The 25,492-nt window shown below is 36.8% G+C and overlaps 1 protein-coding gene across 1 annotated transcript in view; it reads left to right on the forward strand.

Moving 5' to 3' along the window:
* Positions 1-11,145: 11,145 nt before the first annotated feature.
* The window catches only part of ptprsa (protein tyrosine phosphatase receptor type Sa), a 269,054-nt gene continuing 254,707 nt past the window's right edge, over positions 11,146-25,492 (forward strand). The window contains exon 1 of the mRNA XM_053683034.1: positions 11,146-11,406. The gene's annotated coding sequence lies outside the window, so the exon portion shown is untranslated. The remainder of the gene's footprint in view (positions 11,407-25,492) is intronic.

A 25,492-nucleotide genomic window follows, 5' to 3' on the forward strand; every position in this document is an offset into this window, starting at 1 on the left:
TACAGTTACATAGTTCTACAGTAATTTTAGCTCAATATATGACATAATCAGAAAAAGTTTGTAGGACTACTAGCCCGATAAAATATCAAACTTTTCTATCTAGGCTAGTTTGGTGTTGCTTGACAAGAGGAGGGACAGCTAAGCTAACATTATAGGCTTCAAGGCTTGGTAAACAACAACGACAAACAACAACTGAGTGTACACTTCACAAAGTGTGAATGCATTGAAAGTCCTTCTAAACTTTGGTTGTGATTGTGCTGTGAATTAGATGCAGGTGTGCGTGATTAGAATAAAGGTGTGTTCTGGGAATTGCGGTCCATGGCACCCATGTTTGTAGGCCGCAGTGCAGGATGGGAATTGTAGTCACTGGTTTAATGTGATATGACTATATCCATTTTTCCTCACACTGACTGTGAGCTAGTATTTAGCAGAATTGAGAGACCTCTCAGCCAATAAGACACGAGTGTTTCCACGTATTTTCCTGTAAACCCTGTCTGATCTCGTGTCTCGCATCCATTCACTGAAAATATAAAATTACAGGCGGTCTTCTTTTACTGACATTCAGTTAAGTGGGGTTCACACTATACTATTTTGGCCAGGATTGAGACAAAATTTGAGAATCCTAAAAGATTCCTATAATCCTAGGCCAAAATCTGTAGTCTTTGATTGCTAGTTTGACATGTTCCCCAACAGCCAATTAATGGCTGTTAATAAATAAAAATTTTCCTCCAATTAAATTCTGGCAGTGTTAATTTATCTCCAATTTTTTGATAGACAATAATACAAAAGTATTATTTTTCTATGTGACTAGAAAACGGGGGCTTTAACTTTTACAAAGCAAAAAAACTGCCATGTCAGATGACCAGGAAGTGCTGCGTGAAAGCCTACTTTTCTGTAATCACATGGCATGGTGAAGGTGATCATAGGAGGGTCTCTCAAATTTTTTCTTTATTTAAGCAAAAGTAATTAAAGGAAATATCTGAGATGAGTTAAGATTTATTTTTGTCATTTAAACAAGTTTTTACATTTTGAGTATTTTGTTAAATGGTAAAATCTAATTGTTGCCATATGGCAATAATATGCGATAATGAAACTGTGGTATGTGCATTCATGAATTGAAACTGTATTGAAATTGTAAATATAATGGTAAATTTAAATTTTTTGCACATTCAGAGTAAGAAAAACTGTTGTAATTTCAGACATTTTGTAATTGCACCTTATGTCCTAAAATTTATTTTTCAAAAGAAAGAATTAAGAATTCAAGAGAAAGAAATAAAAGACAATTCATCCAAAACATGTTTGGATCTAATTTTTGTTTGTATTTAGAGTGAGTAAATCCATCCGCATACTTTTTTTTTAGAAGATATAACATGCTTACTAGGTGGCCAAAAACTCTGTAACCTGTAGTCTGGAAAATGCAGTAACTGGAATAGAAATCTCATACTTTTTTTTATTATTATTATTTTTCATACATTCATACATTATGAATTCACACTTATTCTGAATAAGACAATATTGTGATTAAGGTGTTTACATGAGTTACTTTTAGAATATTCCTTTCATGTTCCTGTTTTACATGTTATAGAACATAGATCGATTAACAGCACACGTCATTATGTCCCCAAACCACACCATCCGACGTTCCCCCCAGAATTTCACATATCAACATACAGTTTGTCTTTGTTATGGTACCGTATACAGTTTGGGTGTTTTTGTTTAAAATTCGGTAAATTCGGTTGATTGGACATGATCCCAACCCCCCCCCCCCCCCCCCCCTCCAACCCCTCACCCCCCACCCCCCATGGCATTGGAGGAGAAATTCAAAGTACCTAGACTAAATACATATTGCCCAAATTGTGATTTACAAATTACACAAACGGGTAGACAAAAGAATTGTGAGTTTTTTTGTAAGGAAAGTGTTACAGCTTTTCTCTTTAACACGTTTGGTATTCAGAGGAACCACAGTCAAACATTGTGGACAAGCATGATATAAATAAATTCAGCTGCCTGTGTGTGTGTGTGTGTGTGTGTGTGTGTGTGTGTGTGTGTGTGTGTGTGTGTGTGTGTGTGTGTGTGTGTGTGCGCGTGTGTGTACATGTAATAGATTGCCACACATCATTTTTATGTTATGACCAGCCTCTACAGGTGCATCTAAAAAATAGAATATCATGGAAAAGTTTCCCCCCCCCCATAATTTCATTCAAAAAGTGGAACTTTCTTATATTCTAGATTCATTACACATAAAGTGAGATATTTCAAGCATTTTTTTTTTTTTGTTTTAATCTTGATGATTACGGCTTACAGCTCATGGAAATCAAAAATCCATTATCTCAAAATATTAGAATAAATAATTGTAATACAGAAATGTCGACCTTCTGAAAAGTATGTTAATTTATGTACTCAATACTTGGTCGGGGCTTCTTTTGCATGAATTACTGCATCATTGCAGCATGGCATGGAGGCAATCAGCCTGTGGCACTGCTGAGGTGTTATGGGAGCCCAGGTTGCTTTGATTGCATCTGTATTGTTGGGTCTGGTGTATCTCACAGATTCTCTATGGGGTTCAGGTCAGGCAAGTTGGTTGGCCAATCAAGCACAGTAATACGATGGTCAGCAAACCAGTTACTAGAAGTTTTGACACTGTAAGCAGGTGCCAAGTCCTGCTGGAAAAGGAAATCTCCATAAAGCTTGTCAGCTGATGGAAATATGAAGTGCTCTAAAATCTCCTGGTATATGGCTGCATTGACTCTCGACTTGAGAAAACACAGAGGAGCAACACCAGCAGATGACATGGCACCCCAAATCATCACTGACTGTGGAAACTTCACACTGGACTTCAAGCAACTTGGATTCTGTTCCTCTCCACTCTTCCTCCAGACTCTGGGACCTTGATTTCCAAATGAAAAGCAACATTTACTTTCATCTTCCCCATTATTGTGTTTTATGTACTGAACCAGACTGAGAGATTAAAGGCTCAGGAACCCTTTGCAGATGTTTTGAGTTAATTAGCTGATTAGAACTCTTCTGAGGTCAACATTTCTGTATTATAAATTCTTTATTCTAATATTTTGAGATACTGTATTATTGATTTCCATGAGCTATAAGCCGCAATCATCATGATTTAAAAAAAAATGGCTTGAAATATTTCACTTCATGTGTAATGAATCTAGAATATATAATAGAATTAAATTACAGAAAAAATCATTTTTCCACAGTATTCTATTTTTTTTTTTTTTTTTTTTGATGCACTTGTACTACATCTCTTTCAGTCTGTTTTAGACTCTGTGCTGTGTGTTGCAAGACATCCACAGCCACACATCTCCCTTTATGTGGACTGATAACATGTCCCGGAGTTTAGTTTTCACAGTTTTGATACTGTGTGAGAAGACCTCCAGCTACATTTCCACATGCAGGGCAGGGCATGCTGGGGCTTCACAGGGATGAAGCACATGTGTTGACAAGATCAGCACTTTATCATGAGGGAGGCGTTGTGTTTTAGCACCGGGCATGAATGGACAATTAACCAACTGTTTCGATGGATTGTTTCATAGCAACGGGCATTCATTAAGGACTCCATCGTTGGGTGCTATATTGAGCACACTGACTTTGGGGAGGGCAGACAGTGAGAGGGAGATGTCTAATGCTGATAGGAGGAGACAATGTGGATAACACAGAAAGGACACTAGGGAAAAGTTATCGCTTGACTTCAAATGCTAAACACGTGTGCTGATTGAGCTACATGGAAGTGTAAATGAGAAATGAACAGTTATTAAGAATGAATGTTGCAATCCCACATATGGTGAAGGTAAACAGCGTTCTCCAGCTGTCCCCAAAGGACATGGCTTTGCACAGAGCTCAGTGGCAGCTTGCTGTCATTGACGCTGGAGCTTCTGCCAAGGTTGAATACAATTACATGAGGTTGGGAATGAAAGCAGTGCACTGCAAGGTTGGGAGAGAGTTGGGAGAGAGTGGACATCGATGTTGTGCTAAGGTGTGAGATGTGTGATGGATGCCTTGCCTTCATTAAGATATCATTTATACACAGCCACAGAATCTTTGCATTACCTACTATATGAAGAAATAACACACTGTTACAATTCAAAATTGATTATTTTCCAATAAACAGCTTTCATTCCTCTTATACCACAGCATTTTGCAAATATCTAATATATATATATATATATATACGTGTGTGTGTGTGTGTGTGTGTGTGTGTGTGTGTGTGTGTGTGTGTGTATTTCTTAAATATTAGTTTCTTTGTAAATAACATAATCTGTATGTTTTGTTGAGTTTACCCACTGTTTTATTTGCTATTTTTTACACTGTGCACAATAAAATGTCTATACTTGCATCCGTCTGCACACACATTTCATGAAAATAAATCTGTGATTTGTAGTTAGAACTACTGTCAGTGCTGCTGTAGAAAATTAATCAACACCATCTGCTCAGCATTGGGATATAATATCATTCAGCAGATCCTTTTATCCAAATCCAAACACTGATCTGAGGAAGTTAGGTTCATAGTAATAATTATCTTGCTCAGTGTTCCCCTCACAACCTTCCAGTCACTTGTTCTGAACCTTAAACACTGAGATCCTATTGCTAGGATTTATCTTCATAATTCTTCCATCAAAATAACATCAAGATAAAAGCCATCATCAATCTATAGTGCCCAAAAACATCACTTAAACGCTGTACTAAATGTGAAAATATCCATTAAAGTCCTCATCTTGATTATCTAACATTAATCTATCAACTCAATTTTTTCACTCTTATGACTCTTATGGGTCTTGTTGCTGTGTGCACCCCTGGGAACACAGAATCAGTCCATTCTCCAACCCAGTGAAGAAAAATAACTCCATTTCTCTGTCATAGCCTAGCGCTTTCGCCCACATGAGTGATGTGTTAAACAGTTGCTATAGATATCTTACTGCAGAGTGTAGGCAATGCACAGCGTCTAAGGGAGTGTGAAAGTCATGCACTAGAGAACATAGGGAACGACTGAGAGCTGCTGAGAGAGTGATGGAAAGCTCTGTTTCTCTACAAGCCCTCAAAACTATTGTTCCACTGAGCGCTTGTCGTATTCAACCCATAATCTAATGAGATGTTCTTGAATAGCTGGAGTATAGACTACCCCACAGTTGTGGAGCTGAAAAGGCACATTTGATGGACTCTTCTCCACGCTACATTATCTCTGAAACTCTGCCTTGCCTTTGTCTTACTTCAAGCTTTTTCGTTGTAACAGACAGACGCAACAGAGAACAGAAAAAATAAAAGAAATGTGGCTCAACAAAGTGTCAATAAGTCTCAGAATCAATGAAAGGAAGACAGCAAATTCCAAATCATGTAGATTGGTAATTATTATAACTTGCTACTTCTTCAAGGTGAATTGTGAATTATTCAGAGTTGGATCCTGTTCAGTGTTGACAGCTTAGTGTGTAAAGCCTTACTGTAGCACTTGGATGAGTCAATGTTCACAATGACTAATCACTATTTGGAACAGCATTATTCCCATCAGCCAGTCATTGATCACCACTATTCCTGAATGACCAATCACTAATCGCCATTGTTCTGAATGAAGAATCACTGAACACCATTGTTCTCAACAAAAAATCACTGATCACATTATTCCTGAACAAGCAATCACTGATCACCATTGTTCCCAAGGACTAGACACTGATCATCATTATTCCTGAACAAGCAATCACTAGTCACCATTGCTCCCAACCAATAACCAATCACCATTGATCAGTGGAGGGGATATAATCAGATATATCATCTCTGATTAAAGCCTTAGAGTGTCAATCATGTTAAACATGGAACACAAGCCCCTGGCTTTTTAATTTATGTAATATTTTATTCTTAATTTTTACATCTGCATTTTAATTAATGCAATTAGATCTATCTAGATCTTTTGATAACTGTTTATAATTTGAGAATATGATGTTTTAGTGATCATTCTGTATTTGCTGCATTCATGTTTGTATTTTTGTGGCTCTCTGTGTTATGGAATATAATACAGGATTTTAAAAACAAGTTCACTAGGAAGAAGTTGGAGTGGAGCTTCAGGCATGTTATTCCTCCAAAATTTCAGTTATAAAATAGCTCCACTCTTAAAAAAAAAAAAAAAAAAAAAAAAAGAAAGAAAGAAAGAAAGAAAGAAAGAAAGTTTTTAATGAGAAAAAAAGAGAAATATTGTGTGGCAAAATGGCTTTGCTGCTATCTGTTTTCCTGTTTTAAAATATTGAATTGCAGAAAGGAGCAGAATTACAGCAAACTAGTGCATAATGTTCAAATATTCAAATGCAACTAGTACCAATAAAAGGTTGTTTGGAGTGGAAATGTACTCACTTGATGCCACTGTAAATAGGCAGTAAATTATGGAAATGAAGTTATTATACTTCATGAACATATTTAATTCTAAATTGCCTGTTGGATCTAAGCTTGAGTGTGTACTTAAATATTAGAAATTCATGAAATCGTGCCTACCAGGTTCATTTGTATCCCGTGTTGTTAATGGGAGTGAGGCATGAATACACCTTGGATGGGACATATGTTGACATATGTTTTTCTGTTTTTTTGGGTTTTTTTTAATGGGTCTTCTATGTAAAGTTTGTTATATTTATATTGTTTGCATACTTCATTTACTGCATATCTGTAATATTCTGTGCCACATATGTTGACTGCCATACTTTCTTGGAGTTCTACTTTTGCTAATTGAATCCAGCTGATTGTGGCAAATTGGTAATCTACTAAGAAAAGGGTGAATGTTTGTTGCAGTGTGAGCACTGAAGAAAGCAATGTACTGAAATGACTGCATGTGCTGGTCTGGCTTTTAATTCACATGCACTTTGCACTTTTTGCACAAAGTGATTTTTTATTTATTTTTTATTTGCTAGACTTTTTTCGTCTGGACTGAATTCAGTGTGCGGTCAGCAATTCTTTTGCTTGTTTGTAAAAATTTAAGCTATGGAAACCAAAGTAGAAGGTGAAAATTTATCAACAGGTTATACCCAGTAAAGGTGAAATAAATATCAATCAAGACTGAAATAATAAGACTCGAGATAAAGAAACTGTTGGAACATTTGTCATTCATCAATGCAATTGTAATTTTATGTTGTACATTGTGAGATGTTTATGTTTTATGTGTTGTTTGTCTTCCTAATGTCTGACAGGTGTCACATTACATTATTAACAAAAATGTTATTGTAGATGAAAGACTTTATGACAATTGTCATGGTGGTTAATCATGGAAGTAAATATAGAACATGTGAAGCACAACCATCATATTTCACATCCAGATCAACAAATTCATATTTCAAACATCCTGCTTGTTTAATCATCCCTTTTCTTTTTGATCGACATCACAAATCTCTTGTGTCTATTATGTGCACATCATGCTCATTAAAATAATAACTTGGATAATTTTTACTGTATTTTCCATTGTCCTTTTATTAATTTATTAATTTCTGTATGTTTTGAAATTAATTAATTTCTGCCTGTTTCACTGAACTAGTTATTGTCTGAGATGGAAAGTTTTCAAGCAGTTCAGAAGAAACAGAGCAAAGACTGAGGCTGAATCCATCACTGGGCAGCCAGGATAATAAAACGCTGAGGTCTCTATATGTTTCTGAATAGAAACAACTTTTAGTTTGGAAGCAGAGTATGGAAGTGCAGTCATTGAAGAAAATGAAATTAAAACCTGACCTGTTTACCTTGTTAGCTCATGTCCATGGTCCATTGGTACATGGTTCATCTGCAATAATAAACCCTTAAAAAAAACTAACTAAAATTTGCAAGTGCAGTGGGTAGTGTTGACATCTTACACCTCCAAGGTCCTTGGTTTGATCCTGAGCTCCCTGTGTTCCTGGGCTTGCTAAAGTTCTCTGGTTTCCTTCCACCTACCAAAAACATGCCAGTAGGAGGATTGGCTATGTTAAATTGCACATAGGTTTAAACAAGTGTGTGAATGTGTGTGCATGGTGCCATGCGATAGACTGGTGTCCTGTCCTGGAGTGAATTCTCCCTGGTATAGGCTCCAGATTCACCAAGTCCCACCAGGATTAAGTGCTTACTGAAGATGAGTAAATAAATTAATGAAAGTTTAAATCTCTTAAAATCTACCTAAGAATAGTGACTTTACAACTCTAAACAGCCTCTGACTTTTAGCTACATCACTGTCATACTTGCATATGGGATTAAAAAATAACCATCATCATCAAAGACATGTTGAGACGCCCACTTTTGATAAGCCGATCAAAGAATGAATAAAACCAAAGGCCAGCCCACCCAAATATGCTACTTCACTCATAAATGTGGTATGTTGCAAGCTTGGTGTTAAGGCCTGATATGTAAAGACAAGATTGTCGTGAAAGTCTTTCATTTTCAATGAGAGCTGGAGCACTTCTTACTTAGAGTTTATGGTAATGAGTATAATTGTGTGTAATAAATCTCACTTTGTATGGTGTGCATAAGTGTTTTTTCAGCTGAGTGTATCAGATTTTCTGCTTTGCACATTATTTAGGGCTCTTTAGTTGTTCTTCTAGGGGAATCTTTGAAGGTTACAGTATATGTAGAAACCTACAAATGAGTGTTTCTCAATCAGAAAGTAGAATCTCTTTAGGAAGCTAAGAACCCCTAACTTTCCAAATAAAACCTGAAGAACATTTATTGTTATTTTTTGTTTGTTTTGTTTTGTTTTGTTTTGTTTTTTGTTTTTTTTTTGTTATTAAATGTAACATCAGTAGGATCTGTACTTGGACCTAACTTACATTTACAAGTAAAATTAAACCCAACATAATTTTTGTTTAGACTAAAACATGGCAAAAAGCTATCTTTTAGCACAATTCGTTTTCAACGTTTTGGTATGGAATAACCTTAGTCAGTGTTCTCTCCTCAAATTCCCCTGTGTAGGATTTAATTGTTTCATCTGGACAGCATCAATAGTTCACTAACAGCCAGTTATATTCTGCTTTCAGTGGTAATTTGTTTGACCAGTTCTGTCCTAAAATATGTACAAATATATAAAATATGTATCTACAAGTTATAAGGTTTAGCACTAATTAGTTCACTAAACTTACAGTTCACTTGTGCCAAATGTAGCATTATTCAGACCTGTACTTGACGATTTCTTCTTGATTTATACTTGTACAGAAAAATAATATTCATTAGTTTCCCCTTGATTGGTAGCCATTTAAAACATTCTTTTAAAGCAATTTGATTTTCAGCACTTCAGTCTGGAGTGACACTTGGCTACCCAAGTAGCCAGGAGTATTTATCTCCTCAAAGTCCCCTGCGTAGGCTTCTTTTATGCCATTTGGATTGCGCTCATATTTGTGCCACATGCCATGTAAATCTTCCTCAATATGATTCATACTTGTACAAAAGAAACGTTTATGGATATTACAGTAGCAATGACTTTGTCCTATATTATGGTTTCAAGTTGCAAGTAGAACCCTTTTAGACCCCATGAAGGTAATTTACAATTGTGTGTAAAATATGTTCCATTTTTTAAAAAGATTTTTCCATATCCTCATACTCTCTTAAAAATGTACAATCTAGAGCTTCATAAACTGGTCTGAGAGCAGTTTGGCACTGAATCCGTATGTTGACATATTGTAACAGGAAGTCAGAGCGGCGGCATGTTGAAGTGCTTGATACACAACAGCCAGTAGTGTTCGAGACACTCCACACCCCCACCAAATCTAAACAAACTTGACAGAAGTTTAGCAAACTAGCTAAACATGGAAAATCACAAAACGTTTAACAAGAGCCTTTGAGGAGGATTTCTTAATGTGACCTTAACCGCCAGCTGTCCACTTTAACAAGCATGACATGCTTTTGTTTTTGGAGTTATACCATACATGTTTAATTGGAGGTCGACCAACTGCAGTGCCACTGGTGATGTTGAGCCACAGTGTCATCACCAGGAGACATCTGACAAAAGTGGTAGATAATATTCCTAACACTTACTGATAGAGAAGTATGGTGTATAAAGATAGAATAATTCTCAATACATCTAAGGTAACAACATTTTTGCACTGAACAGCTCCAAGATGGAAAAACATTCCTGTGAAAAGTCACAAAACCACCAACTTGCATAAACTTTACCCTCTTCCAAATGAATAAGCTCCAACCATTTATTCTCAAACAAGTTATTACTTGAAAATGGAATAGTGTGCATGAGGAAGCAAAGCAAAAAACACAAAGTCGAACCATATTTACTGTTAGTTAGCTGCTACTGTAGATCAAGACACGCCCCTGAGGGCGGGACATATACATTCTAGTGAGTGTTTCATTGGATAAATATAAGACTAGTACAGGATAAATCATTAAAACATTTAAATAATTTTCCCAGAAGTGATGATAATAAATAATACCCCCCCCCCCAAGATATACCATTTTATTGATTTCCAGAACACTAAGGGATGAGTCCAAACAGCTATTTCAGGTGAAAGGGGTTATTTGCTTTAAGGTTATATGTAAACCTACAACTGTGTTATTTATTATTATTAAATGTTCCATCTTGGACTTGTACAGAGGATGAAGCCACCAGCCCTCCATCCATTTTCTGTACTGCTTATCCTTACTGGGTCACAGGGAACCTGGGGCACAAGGTGGTGGACACCCAGGGTGCCAATCCATTGCAGTTCAGAAGCACACACACACATTCACACACCCATTCATACACTACGGACACTTTTGGACATGCCAGTCAGCCTACAATGTATGTCTTTGGACTTTTGAATGTTTTAAAAGCTGTGTAGAACTGCTGCAAGACTAAATGACTTAATATATTTAATTACTCAACTGAATGCATGGAAGCACGCGCTATTGCGCCTTGGTTATGCTACCGTCCCAATATTAAACACACACCACGATTAGGATGCTTATCGTCCGTGGTGTACTACATTTACACACTATTTAGTACAGTATGCGGTTTGGGAACGGAGCCCATGACTTCATCACGTCGCCAAAAAGGGGCGGGCCGTGGGAGGAACGGAAATGGACAGGGGCGTGGCTATTAGAGGATGCTGCGAGAGAGAGAAAGGTGGCGTGTGTGTGTGTGTGTGTGTGTGTGGGCGCGCGCATGACATCACCCTCCTCTCGCTTTCTCCAAACCGGCGGGTTTAGGAGGAGCGTCAGTCCTGCCGTACACTCGCGCGCGCACGCACACACTCACACACGCGCATACACGCACCGAGTCGCGCGACGCTACCGGGGGATTTAAACCTGTGTTACCGCCAAATTGAGCTGCTCGGATCTCGGAAAACGCATCCATACGGGATTATTACTATTATTATTTATTCATTTAGACGTATTTTCTTTTCCTTTGAAGATGTGACGGGGTTTTTGCGCGTGCACGAAGAAAGGGAACGCTGTCAATTCATTTAGGAGAAAAAAAAGGTAAGAGCAAGTTATGAAGGCTGATGGTAAAATAAGTAAATTTTGGAAAATAACTGCACTGAGTGCACTTGTTTTTTTCTCTCTCTCTCTCTCTATATATATATATACGTATGTACATGCAAAATATCTCATGCATTTATATGATTTATCGGTACTTGGTTTGTGACTCGGATGCTTTGGCTTGCATTAGTTTCTTTCCTTCAGTGCGCACCATGTTTCACGTACATACGGTGCTCGACGTGGTGTACAGCGTGTAATATGCTGTTTAATGTTTAACGTGCATTCAGTAATAGATGCGTGTGATACCCATAGACCCGGTGCCATTGCATACCCTATACTAGGCTATAGAAAGTTGGCTATTTCAAGTGATGAAAAATGTAGCCTATATGCCATATATGAAAATATCACATATATTTGAAAGTGCACGTAGTGCTGATTTTGTGTGTGTTTCTGAAGATGAAGCTGGGACATAGAGGAAATAAATACTGTGTTGAAGGATCTCAGCAGCGTTGTCTCACGTTGTGCGCTTTGGAAGCGCTATAGTTTCCCATGAGGTTAATTTTTTGTTTTTTTAATGAATTTGCACGATATAACACGGATTTAAGACGTAAGACGACCGAGAACACCGTAAGTTTTTTTTTTTTTTTTTTTTTTTTTTTTTTTTGTTGTTTTTTTGTTTTTTTTGACAGCTCCTGTATGTGAGCAAATGATGCAGACTCGGAAGACCTACTAGTTTCGTCTTGAGGACTTCGGAAATTTGATGTTAGATACAGATCACGATCATGCATTTAAAGACTTTTGCTCCATCCTAGTAGTGCGCGCGTGATTACACATACACACATACACACACCCTGGAATCATACAGAGCGGATTCTGCACACTCCAGGAACCAAGACTGAAGACTAAAATAACATTAGAAAATAAAATCTCTTATTCTGGGGTTTGTGTGCTATCTGGATGCATCTCGGTAACTGTCACTGAAATTATCATAGCTACATTTTTGTGCGATGTGCGCGCGTGCCAATTTTTTTTTGGGGAAAAAATCACTTCCGTTAAAGCCACGATCCTTTTCCAGCACAGATTTCGGTACGTATGAGATGAATTATCCAATATGAACACAGCGTTTCCGTTTAAAATTGTAATGCTGTAAATAAAAGTTACAGCCTTATTTCGTGGTGGGTCGCGCAGAGCGCGCGCGTTTAACCTCGCAATCCCACAAATTCTTAATTACATCAGATTATTCATTGGCATCACGTAGATCGACGTTTGTGTTATAAATGTTTATTACTGTAACATTTTTTGTTATTCTTCACAATTCATTCAACTCCTAATCGCGGTTTTGGTGTTCTCCAGCAGGATTCAGCAGCGCATCATTTCAACCTCAAGCTTTGTATATAAACCGGGGTGCCAGATTGTGTTGATTGCTTTTACTCCATCACGGTTTGAGGTCCATTCACTAAACCACAGGTTCCCAAGCCAGGTCCTACATATTTGTTTTCCCTCTTCGAACAAAACTGAGCCAAGTAATCAGCTAGCGAATAACCTTTTCTGAGTTTGTTAGAGGTTAAATAATGCAGGACGGGGGTTCTCCGTGACCAGGGATAGAAACCTGTGCGCTAAACCATCCTTAACACGATATGAATTATGTCATAACTAGATGTCCCTAGTAGGATACGTGAAATCTGGCAACCAAATTTCCTTCGATTATATTCAGCCAACATTTATAGCCTATTTGTCATACACTACACGAAAATTGCATTTAAACATACAGGTCAAATTGATACCTGGGGTGGGATTAAAACACATATTATGATTCATTTATATTTATGGCATTTGGCAGACGCTCTTATCCAGGGCGACTTACATTTATCTCATTTATACAACTGAGCAGTTGAGGGTTTAGGGCCTTTTGCTCAAGGGCCCAGCAATGGCAGCTTGGGTTTTGAACTAGTGACCTTCCGATCAGAAAGGGGTCTGAGATACCACTTCATTATAAAGCACATAGTGTAAGGCTATATGATTGCATTTTAAATATAGGCTATCTATCTATCTATCTATAACTAACTAACCAACTAACTATAGCCTAATTAATTAACTAGCCTAAATGAAGCTTAAAACCGTAAATCTGGCAACCCGAGCAGTTAGGTAAAAGCTTTCGGAGTTCTCCCATGTCCGGTGTGATAAGTGAGTTTTGGAGAAATTTTAGGATTGAACTATCGACCACAGTAAGGAAAGAAATGAGCAATTTCCTTCACTGACTTTTTCTTCGTAGTGAACAGCGCAATGAATACCAACACCAGTCATTAGGCTACATTTACATAGGCTACATCCAGGGATTATTTTTGTGTACTTTCTATTTTATGTAGGCAATTTATATCACACTTTGTCGAGGTATCATGTAATATTTCAGATGGGTGTTATAATAACGTACTCCGGCGTATCCTACTGTGTGTACTCTTTAGGAGTGTATGCGGTTTGTCAGTTTGAGACACAGCAATATGGCAAGTGCGACCATTGGTGTGTGAAATGGCTGTGCGTGCGCACTGGAGAACTATTTCTGGCACCGTGTTAAATACGGTTGAATGCGGTTTGGGACGTAGCCATGAGAATGGAAAGCAAATTTGACATTGCAACCGTTGAAGTAAACGGCCTTGTTGGATCGTTAATAGTGTCAATACGGCGCATGCGCGGTATTGTTTGCCCTCTGTCACATTTGGAGCACAGGTTGAATAGGTATGGATTAGTCACGTGACTCAACAGTTCAGGCTGTGAGATATGAATAGCTAATTAGGCTACAAATATTTTACTTGTTTTTGAATTCTGTTTTTTCCCCCTCCAAATGATGTTCATATCTGTGATGACCTTTATATCTAATAGATCAACAGTTAACACATAATAGCCACGTTTGTCTTACTATCCTTGTGAAGAGCTTCCATTGACTTAATTATTAATTTAGTTAATTAATGCTATGTTACACGTAAACCTAAGTCTAACCTCAATAGCCAAAAGGAAATACTCTGACTCTTTATTATTATTATTATTATTATTATTATTATTATTATTATTGTTATTATTATTATTATTATTATTATTATTATTATTATTATTACTTTAAATACAAGCAAAATAAACAGAAAAATAAAAGGAGCCATATGTTCCCACAAGGTCATATTCAGATCACAGTATCACATTTGGTCCAAGCTATAAAAACATGCCTGCACAAATACACACACTCTCACAATGATGTAACCTCACAAATGAACTGCAGGCTGATGTGACTCGACTTGTCTACTATCATGCTCATTTCACAAAGCTTTTTAATTTCATCCCAGGCCAGGGAATTGTGTTTTCAGTCTAGCCTTTGCATGTTATCATCATTGCATTTTATTCGTGCCCCCTGGCTGATGAAAAACAGAAATGGAGACCACCAGGGCTTTGCATCAGGAATGATGAAACCAGCAAGTCTTGAGGCTGATCTTAATAAAAATTCTAATTGTCTTGAAGTCATAAAAACAGTTTATATTGCCTAATCAATGCTACCACAGTGATGTCAACAGTTCCTCTGATTCATTTACTTTGCATGTATTCAGCTTTACACACATGTATTCAGAAATACAAAATGAAATATTTAATATATTCAGATACAATATTTGTCTTGGCTTTTTGGTGAAGCCACATGAAGCTGGCATTAAACCTCATAAATATTATTTTCATAAAAATGTTTTATTAAGGGGTGGATTTCTTGTTTCCAGAAAAGGATTAGAGTTATCTTATTCATCTAACATTTTGGAATTTTCTTTTATAAGAGTGATCCTGTTGTGTGTTTATGAGTGAAACCTGATGATTTTTGTATCCTGCAGAGCAGCCGTTCACACACACACACACACACACACACACACACACACACACACACACACACACACACACACACACACACAGTGTAACAGGACCATTATTGTTAAGCCATTATCAGACCTTTTATCTGAATATTATTTTTCCATATTGAATGATACTTTGAGGCAAAATAATTAATGATTATCAAATCAATGTGACGACAAGCAGGAGTGCCAGAGGCACTTGGATGCACGCTGCAGCATAATTTATTAAGGCTTTTCCACTAAAAGTCCTCATTACTGGACAAATCTGCAAATTACTCAAATAATCCTTAATTAACAATCAGATAACAGGCAGACCCAAACAAAATACAGAAGTGTGACAAAATAGAAGCTGCAAATTAATGCACAATTGCAGTCCAGGCTGAATAAGGGACTGACAGAAACGCAAGACTATAATTAAAGACGATGCAGTCGATATACTGTGTTCTCCAGTCTATCAGAAATGCTTGGAAAAAGCCAGATAGTGTTAGCATATTAACCCAAACCCAGACCACAGGATAACGCAAATCATTCACTGTCATCCGAATTTATTTTTGAAATATAAAAAAAACACTCTACTTACCAGCATCTTTGGTTGGTCACTTAGTTCTGAATCTGTTTTATTAATAGTGGTCAATTTCTTCTCCCTCCTGATTGATTGCAGCCCATGCCTGCCAACTCTTCACTACACTGAGTACACTAAGGATGCCACAGGGATTTTTTTCATTAGAAATTATATTATCAGCATCAGCTTGAGTGAAAAGTGTAATCTTAATTTTTTTTTACATAAATTTCAGAATTATTAGTACTTCAGTCCCTCCAGGATTTTGCTTTATTTTTTGCAATCACAGAAATTACCGCAAAATCAAGCAAACTCTGTAATATTGAGGAGCTTGCAATTTTTCAAAATTGCTGCAGATTTTCCGCCAATTTGGGCCAGGATGTGTGACGTCAACACAGCGCACGTTCAGCCAAAGCCCTCTTCGTTTCACGTGTATTGAACATGAGTACAGCTAAAATATATATATATATATATATATATATATATATATATATATATATATATATATATATATAAAATCCCATATACCAACAAACATCACTGTGAAAGACTGTGCAAAACAATTTAGTGCAATTGCAGTTTCGCCAATTCAACTAGTTTTCCGCTAAAAAGCACAAAAAACTCTGCAAGATACATAGCAAATTTAGAAAAAAAAGTTGCAGCAAAATCAAGCATTTTTTGCTGCAACAATCACAAAAAAAACAACAAAATCCTGGTATTTGTTACATCCCCCATTTGTTTTTATGAAACTCAAGCTGGCATGGACTGCACAAAACCTAACGATCCATGTTAGATCAAATAAAGTCAATTGCACATATTTCCAGATTTAAATAATAACTTTTCTTTCTATAACTTTAGAGTAATCATTGTAGTAGCACACCTAAGGTAAAAAGCTGTAATAATTGGCCATATAATAATTAGGCAAGAAATAATTACATATCATCAATGTTGGTTTGTTGTCTATACAGCAAAAAATCTTATAGTCAGGAAAAGACTGAAAAATAGCAGCACTGTACACACCTTAAATGGCATTTGTAAGACAATAAGAGATTGTAAAACTCTTAAGGTTGTAAAAAAGAAATGGCCTGTGATTATCTTGTTTTTTTCATTGTAATGATTCTTAGAATTAATAGGTTCTGTAATAAAATGTGTCACAGTTGACAGGTACATATTTATTAAGGCAAAATGCAATCAAAGCTCTAATAGCTGGGATTTAAACTCACAACCCTCTAATGAGCACTGAATGCTGAGCCATCACTAATTTAACAGTATTTTGTATAAACAAATTCCAACCACTCTGTTGTATGTGAAATTTAAAATATACACAAAAATACTCATTTAAAAAGGAAAAATGTGAACCACTGGAATTAATTCACAACTCAATTCATTGCTTATTTTCACACAAGTTAATTGTCACTAATCCAGGAGCCATGTTTGGGCTCTGCATTTTCATTCATAGTGTTATTATACGTAGTGTTATTCAAGTAGGTTTAACAGCCCAAATAAAATGTACTCCTTATTTTAATTTGGTCCATAGCTGTGTTTAAACGTCATGCACTTCACGGATTTGATGCTGTAAGTAAAGCACATGTTTCCAAATCTTGGAAAACCTCTGGTTGACAGTAGAATGGTGTTTACTCACTGGATTAATCAGTGTGCAATGATGACATGAACTGAATCAAGAACATGCAGGTATGTGAAAACAGTGATGGCGAAACCAAGCAAAATAAAGTTCAGCAAGAAGTTGTGATATAACTTCTGCTAGCATGACACAGACAACACGTCACCATCACAGTTAAACATTGAGAGAGAGAAAATGCTAGCTGGACAGCTTATAGCTGAAACGTTTGCCATAGACTTACTGTTTTGTTGCTTTTGTTGATGGCGCCAATACAAAGTGTTACATTAAAAACTTTGTTAGATGATGATAACAACAACAACAATAATAATAATAATAATAATAAATAATAATACTCATTAAACAAATAAATACACCCATTAGCAGCCCAAAATATGTTATTATATTCTGTTAGCTACCATTTTTTAGCAAAATAGTAGGCAGCACATCGGAGATTTTAGTAGTCTAGCTAATAAAGCTATCATTAGTCCACCCTTGACTGGTGTTAGAAGAAGAAGAAGAAGAAGAAGAAGAAGAAGAAGAAGTAGAAGAAAAAAAAAATTGAAATGATGTTGACAGGTCATAATATCCCTGTGCAGCAAGAAGCTCCTGCTCTGGTTCCCTCCCTCTCTTTCTCTCTCCTCCCTGTTCTCACTCATGTGTGCTTGTAACTCTTTGTAAAGGTCATAACGAACAGAACACAGTGAGACGTAATCTCCTGCTGGTTACAGCTTCATTTAGGTCTCTTGGCGAGACACCTAAATGAGAGAAAATCTGCAGGGTGGGGTTGTGCCCTACAACCCCTGGGGTCACAACTCTAAAGGTCACACATCGTCTCGACAGCCTGGTTGGAGTCCGGCGAGGTTTCTGGGCGACACAGGAGGATGAAATTTGTTCACTCCTTTTATTGAGCTGTCGTCCAGTGAGCCTTTACTCACTCACCTAATGAGCATGAATGATTCATCACTCATCTTCACTTTCCTCATGTATTATGCAGCATAAGGAGAGAAGGATATGTCTTTTTGGGGGTGTGAGAGTCAGCAGGAAGGCTAGGTTGAAGCAAGTCGATGGGTCAGAAAAGCCTTGAGAGTTTTTAGAGGTATTCTGATGCCAAACCTGAATATCTTCATCAGTCTGCTGATCCATGGGGAGGATCTATAAAGAATGCATGACTTCCTCTAATGTATAATGTGCAATATTTACTACATTGTTCATATACAAAACCTTATTATATGCAAAACTGTTTTCTTAGATCAAAACACTGATTGATAACACAAACAGAGCATAGTAATTTTCTTTATTCAGACTATCGTTAGAGGTTCTCCACCATATAATCTGACATGGAGGACACTTGTTATCCCACAGTTTGTTATAGAATAAGGCAAGATTTTACTCAGTGTGAGAAGTAATAATCTTACAAGATGACTGTAATCGTGCCGTGTAAACCCGGCTTTAAGCAGCTACAAAACGCATCTCTGAATACACATATCTTTCCCAGTGTGAATATTGACCTTGGGAGACTCAAACTCTGAATATGGCCCCATGGACCTTTCTTTAATATACAGTCCAGTTTAATGTTCTAGACCATGTATATCATTTTACATATCCATGGTAGGTAGCAATTTGGGTAGTTCTCCTAATTCTTTCTGTCATATGAAGAAGTTTGGGTAAGTGTATTGGGCAGGATGAAAACCTGGTGAGAAAGAAAGTACGTGATGGAAAAGGGGGTTGGCCTACTTCAACCCTGATTGATTTGAGGAGTTGGAAGTGTATCATGCTGCAACACAGACCTCCCGTCTACCTACGTTTCTGTCCGTAATCTTTCTTTCTGATGCACATGGTTAAGGCTCAAAGCAGGCAGGTTGAATAAAAGCCCTGCTTTTGCTTTAACTGTGTTGTCAGTGTGTGTTCCTTCCTTATCACTGAGCTCCAAGGATCTCTTTTCATAGACCATGCTATCCATTTTCACTTAATATTAATTACAGTCACCAGTGTGTTTGAAACTCTGTAAAGGTGATGAAGAAATTGAATGATACAGACAAGGGAAAAATGTAGAAAGTGTTAAGAAAAAGGTAGGAAACCTGTCCTTCATTTTCTGCATTTCTTCAAATTTTACTTTTGAATGAAATTCATCTTCAGGATCATTATATGTATACTGATGTACGCAGTACAGTTTTCTTCCCATTTTCCAACATGGAAAGAAGTTGGGGTCAGAGGGCAGGGCCAGCTATGATTATGGTGCAGGTGCTTTAACTGATATACTAATATAATTAGTTTCCTTTTCAAAGAAGAGTTCACATAAAATCACTAGAAAACTAAGTAAATTAATGTTACCACTCTGATTTCCTATAACAACATGTCCCGAAGTGCTTTATTCTTCTTATACTACAGCCAATTGCTAATACTAAGAATTATTTTTCAGTTTGTCCATAATTTCTAGCCATTTATAGTTACATTTAATGTTGTGCAACTTCCACAAAACAAGTGACATCACTTAAATACAGTAGCTGCTATAAACAGAAGCTTAAAAGGCAAAAAAAAAAAAAAATACAGCTCATTACAGAGAACCCACAAAGCTGCCCTTAGACACATGTCCACATTTCCTGCTCTTAGACATTCCTGCACTGACCTCTGACTGTTACAAACCACTGACACTGGAAACTCCTTTCATAAATGTTAAATAAATGTCTCTTCATAGAAAACCTTACCATATCAGCAATTATGAATTATTATTTGGTAAATACAAATGCATTTTAAGCATCTGCCATAAAATCCTTGTCATTACATAAACAATGAGATTTTTTAAATGTAAGAATGCACTTTAAAATCCAACATGCAAAGCATGTACCAGAAATCACTTGTAATCCCTACACCTATTAAATTCTAGCTACTTGCCACACTGTAGAATAAAGCACTCCAAAAATACAATAAAAATAAAGCAAGTAGTTAAAATGTACTGTAAATTCTGATGTTGTACTGCACCCAACATTTCTCTCATGATCTCCTTCTTAATTGGTGGTTTCACTGGTGCTATTAAGCTCCTGTTCCACTATTAGACTTCTCCAGTTCTAATCCACTGACACACAAGCATAGCTGATAACAGAAAATAAACCTCATTTTCTTAGTATGAGCAATTTGCATCTACTTGCACTCATAGGAATTTTCTGTACTGCCATTGATTATAGGATTTTAGAAATTATTGATTTTTTTCAAGGTTTTGATTAAACCTGCTTTTGCCTTCGATGATGTGTTTCAGTACAGCCCTTGACTGCTTGGTCTGAATAGGAACAGGAAAACAAACATTGTGTGCCATTGCAGCCGACAGTTCATTTATAGTTCTGTTGAGGTGCAGGTTTTTATCAGCAATGAGGCGATGAGACCTATTAGCGCCAAATTGCATTACACATGAATGAACTTAAAATAGCTGCCTTCATGTTTGAAAGCAAATGTTTGTGCAAATGTGTGCATATGCGCTGAATAATGAGATAGTACTTTTGCTGGAATCTGAGGAATTTTGAAGCATTTTCTTATCCCATTTTCATACATTCATCTCAGAGAACTGATATTCTCAGGTGCAGAGGTTACTATAAGCTTAAAAAGGCCTGGGATCACACCTGCCGCAGTATGTTGGTGTTATGGTATACTGTGGTAAGAAAAATCTGAAATATGTATACCATTTCCAAAGAATATAAAGCAGTTTCTACAACCCTGTAACACGTTATAGGAAAAGATTCTGTGATATTCTCGAGGGGAGGTGTCATGAAATATTAAACTGTAAGGATGTCAATTGTCAATTAAATGAATGTTAAGTGTCAATTATAATGAAACCTATTTTTTGTTAAAAAGTTGTTGTTGAAAAACAATGCCATACAATTTCCCTGTATGCTTCAGCTTAAAATATCACTGTGCTATGTTATTCTTTTTAATTATATTATATTATATTATATTATATTATATTATATTATATTATATTATATTATATTATATTATTATAACCCCAATTCTGAAGAAGTTGGGATAGTATGGAAAATGCAAAAAAAACCAAAAAGGGTCCATTGAAAATTCAATTCACCCTGTACTATATTGAAAGACATTGTTAACACATTATTTGACGTTTTACTTTGTGAATTTAATTCATTTTTTAAAATATACACTCATTTAAAATCTGAAGACTGTAACATACTCCAAAAAAGTTGGGAAAGTTGAATGTTTACCACTGTGTAACATCACCTTTTCTTTTAATAACACTTATTAAGCATTTGGGCACTGAAGACACCAATTGGTTAAGTTTAGCAAGCAGAATTTTCACACATTCATCCATTATACATTTCTTCAATTGCACAACTATGCACCACACATTCTCAATTGGAGACAGATCAGGACCGCATCAGGCCATGCTAGCACCCGCATTCTCTGCTTACAAAACCATGCACTTGTAATCCGGGCAGAATGTGGTTTGGCATTGTCCTGCTCTGGATGGCAGCATATGTTGCTCCAAAATGTGCACATATCTTACTGCATTAATGGTGCCCTCACAGAGTTACCCATGCCATGGGCACTGACACACCCCCATACCATGACAGACGCTGGCTTTTGGACCTGATGCTGATAACAGCTTGGATGGTCCTTTTCCTCTTTGGCCCAGAGAACATGACTGTTCTCAACTGTTTTGTCCAAAAGCTATTTGAAATGTTGACTCGTTGGACCACAAAACATGATTCCACAGTGCTACTGTCCATCTCAGATGAGACAAGTTGGCAGCGTTTCCGGACTTTGTGTAGTAAAGCCTTAACTTGCATCTGTGGATGCAGCGGTGAATGGTGTTAAGTGACAAAGGTTTACCAAAGTATTCCCTAGCCCATGTCAGGATCTCCATTACAGACTCATGACTGTTTTTAAGACAGTGACATCTGAGGGAACGGAGATCATGCATATTCAGAAGCAGTTTTTGGCCCCGCCCTTCACGCACTGAGTTTTGACCGGATTCCTTGAATCTTTTAATTTTATTGTGCACTGTAGAAAGTGAAATGCCCAAAATCTTACCGATTTGTCTTTGTGGAATGTTGTTCTCAAAGTTTTGGATTATTCACTGATGCATCTGTTGGCAAATTGGCGAGTCTCAACCCATCCTTGCTCTTGAAGAACTAGGCCTTTTTTGGAGGTTCCTCATATACTATGATTACAAGATTGCCTCACCTGTTTAATATCACCTTCTTATTTCAACTTGTCACATTGCCATTAGTCAAATATTTGCCCGTCCCAACTTTTTTGTAATGCGCTGCATGCAGCAATTTCAAAATATACATTTACCTTCAAAACATTGTGCAGTTGATTAGGTTATGTTAACATCAAATACCTTGTCTTTATACGGTTTTTGTATATTAAGTACAAATGATTTACAAATCATTTACAAATCATTCCTCTTTGTTTTTATTAGCATTTTCCATACTGTCCCAACCTTTTTGGAATTGGGGTTGTATAAAATGTTGTATTAAACAATACCACATCAATGTTGAAATCATTTGAAATCATCAGGCAAATTGCTCTGGTATAAGAGGAATAAAACACTTGAACACTCATCATCAATTTTTATGCTATTATACACTATCAACGAAATGCACCTAAACTGAGGAGCTGAGCAGTTGAGCAGTTGCTCAGATTACTGTAATCCTCGTCTTAGTGCTATCAGTTCTGAGTTTCTCCCTAACTTCCATAGTTTTTAAAATTCAGCTGCTTGGCTTTTTTCCAACACTCAGCACTTTATCACACATTTGCTTCACAATTTACACTGGTATCCCATAAAACAACACATTCAAGGACTGACTGGGGTTAAATGGCGGAGGGAGCGCAGAGGAGTGCAGCTGAGCTCCAGTACTGTAATTCAGTGGAATTGTAAATCACAGCATGGTGTAATGGTGGTAATAGTAATAATAATGATGATGTAATACAGTTTCACACTGCTTTATAGAGAAATGCTTTCATTTGGAAAAAATTGTGAAATATATTCCTTCAGTCAAGGCCAGTGTTAAAGTTTACTGTGTTGTATCTTTATCTGAAAAGAATCTAAAGATATTTCAATATCATTTGACAAAAGGAAATCTGAAAATGTAAGGTCTGGCCACACAACTGTAGTTAAATGAAGATATTAGAACAAAAATATATACAATTTTTAGATACACTATAATTTAAAAGTTTGGATATATTCATACACACACTCAGCGCAGCGTATGTGTGTACAACTTAAGTAACACAATAAAAGAGAGCTGGTAAATGGCCTGATACAGGAAGGAAAATAGAGTGTCGGGGCAGCAAGGTGTTTCCTATGATGCACCATTTACAGTCAAGGGTGTGAACGATAGACTCTCTATTTGGAAACATATTACAAATATATTATTATTCTGTTGCGATCTATTGGCCAGTCACAGACAATCAACTGCCATTTTGTTTTCAGAGATCTGTTATCCAGTTGCAGACAAATCAACTTCCATTTTACAAACACAAACACTGAAAATATCATATATACAAAAACATACACACGTACGTTTGCCTCGCACTTCCAAGGTTGGGGGTTTGAATCCCACCTCTGACCTGTGTGCATAGAGTTTGTATGTTCTCCCCATGCTTCGGAGGTTTCCTCAAAGGACCATAGTTGTAGTTGTAAATGGTACATCTTGGGAAAAACTTTGGTTCCCTTTGACATTCTAAACAGATCCCTTCCCATATTTTATGTTTTTTTGTTGTCGTATCCACCATGCTGTAAAGTTGCTTTTAACTTTTTTATTTGAAATACATTTTTTTTAAAAAATAAAGACTCTCGCAATGATTTGTTCAGTTTTTAGGTTCAGTTAAATAACTAACAAAAGTTCTGTCTTTTTGAATATATGATATTTTCAATGTTTGTTTTTTTATAAAATGGAAGCTGTCTGTGACTGGCCAATAGATCACAACCGAATAATAATATATTTGTAATATGTTTCCAAATAGAGAGAATCAATAGTTAGCTAGCTAGCTAAAAGCAAAACAGTGGTTTGTGTACAAATTGTGAATCACGGATAAATCTTCATGCTCATTTTCACTTTGTCTTTAACTCATCCAAACTCATTCTAAATCCTGCAATCTTTAAGTCACACCTTACAGCAAGTCTGTGTTCACATCAAGCCTAAATCTCTTCTCATGTTTGTCTGCAGTGTCTATAGTTCACACGCTTGACTGTAAATGGTGCATCATGGGAAACACCTTGTTGCCCCCGACATTCTATTTTCCTTCCCGTATCAGGCCATTTACCAGCTTTTCTTTACTGTGTTACTTAAGTTGTTAGTGTGTTCACTTGGTTGATTGAGTGGCATCTCGCTAGGCTGCTGCGTTTAAAGATAATGCATTGCCGCACTGCTTCGTCAAGCAAAAAGGAAGTGACAAAGCCACAGGCTGTTTATTACTAAGTGCTTGCAAGCTGCTTTCCAGAAAAAGTAGCGTATGCTTAATTCATGCTGAGATTCCTGTTAACCAACGAGGCATCTTTAAGACACATAGGGAGATGATGGATTCAAGCTGGAGAATTGCTGCTCTGATTTTCTCATTGTGTGTTGGTTTGTTTATTCGAGCTGGTGCTTTGTAGCATGCTTTGTACACTTTAATGCAGGAAAGTAAAATGTAAAGCTTTTATGTTTATATTTTAAAATCTTTTTTGAATGTCAGATTTGTCCCTGGTCCCTGAGAAGGGAACGAGATGTTGAGTTAGTTGAACGCTGTTGGAAGCGCCCTTGTGTGTGACCGGTATCTGAAGCTTGTGTAACATCATGCCTATTTATAGACCTGCCGTGATCAGGTGACGTGGCAATTAAGTGCGTCGGGTGATATATAAACAACACCAGTGAACCGCGCTGTCAGCCTCTATTATCTGAAGTGAAGACACAAATCATAGGCTTGCGCCAGTATGACAAAGCTACGCAATGTCTTGTTCCCTTCTCAGGGAACAGGGTTACATGTGTAATCCAGATATTCCCTTTCAAAGGGAACTTCACGTTTCGTTAG

The sequence above is a fragment of the Ictalurus punctatus genome, chromosome 10 (genome assembly GCF_001660625.3).
Source record: "Ictalurus punctatus breed USDA103 chromosome 10, Coco_2.0, whole genome shotgun sequence".
Taxonomy (NCBI): domain Eukaryota; kingdom Metazoa; phylum Chordata; class Actinopteri; order Siluriformes; family Ictaluridae; genus Ictalurus; species Ictalurus punctatus.